This window comes from Abrus precatorius, unplaced genomic scaffold, assembly GCF_003935025.1.
Source record: "Abrus precatorius isolate BTA unplaced genomic scaffold, Abrus_2018 Scaffold2, whole genome shotgun sequence".
Lineage (NCBI taxonomy): Eukaryota > Viridiplantae > Streptophyta > Magnoliopsida > Fabales > Fabaceae > Abrus > Abrus precatorius.
The window spans coordinates 18,392,035-18,393,989 of NW_020874362.1; the positions used below are offsets into that span (position 1 = coordinate 18,392,035).

The following is a 1,955-nucleotide window of genomic DNA, read 5'->3' on the forward strand; positions in this document are numbered from 1 at the left end:
AGTGATAGTGAGTTAGAAGCTGTCCATTCTCCAGAATCTCAGAGTAATTCTAGAGTGAAAAGAACATCTACACCCTTGAGACAACCAAATCCAGCAATAGAAATGGCAAAACAGAACAGATTTAGAACATTAGGGGATTATGCTATTCCTAACATGCAAGGTTTTAACTCTTCTATAATTAGGCCAACTATTCAAGTCAACCATTTTGAGATTAAACCTGCCCTATTACATTTAGTCCAACAGGACCAGTTTGCTGGAGGAAATTCTGATGATCCTAACCTGCATATTTCAAATTTTCTGCAGCTATGTGACACCATAAGAATGAATGGAGTTAGTGAAAAAGCTATCAAATTAAGACTATTTCCTTTTTCCTTGAGAGATAGAGAAAAATGTTGGTTACAAGCTCAACCACAAGGAAGCATCACAACCTGGACAGAACTTGTGAATAAGTTTTTAACTAAGTACTTCCCTCCATCTAAAGCTGTTAAGTTGAGAGGAGAAATTACATCCTTTGTGAAGCAAGAAGGAGAATCATTGTATGAAGCATGGGAAAGATACAAAGAACTGCTTAGAAGGTGTCCACATCATTGTATTCCAGATTGGATGCAATTAGAGACTTTTTATAATGGGATGAATGCAGTAACAAGAACAATGGTTGATGCTGCTGCTGGAGGTTCATTAAATACAAAGTCCTTGGAAGAAGCTCAGAGGATTATTGACATGATGGCATCTTCAATGTATCAGAATTCAAACTCAAGGAATCAAGGAAGAAACTCTGGTCATGAAGCTAAAGTTCTGGAAACTTTTCTTGCACAAAATCAGCTACAAAATCAAATGTTTTCAGAACAATTAGCTGCCTTAACACAACAAATCAACAATCTGCAAACAGGGAGTATGCCTACCAGTCAGCTAAGTTGTGACTTTTGTGGAGGAAATCATGCAAATGGTGCATGTGAGGCATCCACAAGTGAACCACAAGAGCAAGTGAATTATATGAATAATTTTCAGAGACAACAGCTATTATATCCCCCTGGATTTCAATTTTCAAATAATAGAACTCAGCAGTATTCTAATTGGAATAATCAATATTCTGCTGCAAAGAATTCTAATTCAAATTTGCCTTTTTCTAATGCAGGTCCAGCAACACAACAGCATTATTTTCAGAGAAATTCGTCCACTCAACCTCAAGGAAATCAAAAATTTTCCAGACCTATGAATGAGAGGTTGATTGAGATGGAAGAGACTATGCTGCAATTCATGAAGGTGACTCAAACAAGCTTCAAAAACCAGGAAGCTTCCATGAAGAAACTAGAGACACAGATTGGACAATTAGCTGAACAATTATCCAGCAGGGATGAAGGAAGATTTCCAAGCAATACAGTAATCAATCCTAAAGAGCAATGTCAAGCCATAACTACAAGGAGTGGAACTGTAGTTGCAAGCCCTAAACCAGCAGAAAAGAAAGTAAATGATGTAGCAGAAAGAAACATTAAACAAGATCTGCAACAAGGAAATTTTAAGCTATTGAAGAAAGACCATTCAGAAGAAAAAGAAAAAGTTCCCATGAATTCTGAAAGGAAAACCAAAAAGCAACTCTTTGAGGAAGCTTGTAAGCCAATAGATCCAGAAAAATACAAGAGGCTGCCCTATCCTCAAAGAGTTCAGAATCCTAAACAAGAGGAACAATTTGAAAGGTTTATGAATGTCTTTAAGAAATTACAAATTAACATTCCTTTTGCAGAAGCTTTGGAGCAAATGCCCTCATATGCAAAGTTTATGAAAGAATTACTTTCCAGAAAAAGAAAGCTAGAGCATGATAAAACAGTACCTTTGACAGAGGAGTGCAGTGCCATTCTCAAGAGAAAGCTTCCTCAAAAGCTGAAAGATCCTGGATCATTTAGCATTCCTTGTGAAATAGGAAACTGTACTATGGAAAGAGCATTGTGTGACTTGGG

The 1,955-nt window shown here is 36.9% G+C and overlaps 1 non-coding gene across 1 annotated transcript; it reads right to left on the minus strand.

Annotated features, from left to right (window-relative positions):
* Positions 1-486: 486 nt before the first annotated feature.
* LOC113860366 lies at positions 487-593 on the minus strand. The gene has a single exon (XR_003503819.1). It is a non-coding gene; the product is annotated as a small nucleolar RNA R71 (small nucleolar RNA).
* Positions 594-1,955: the final 1,362 nt, after the last annotated feature.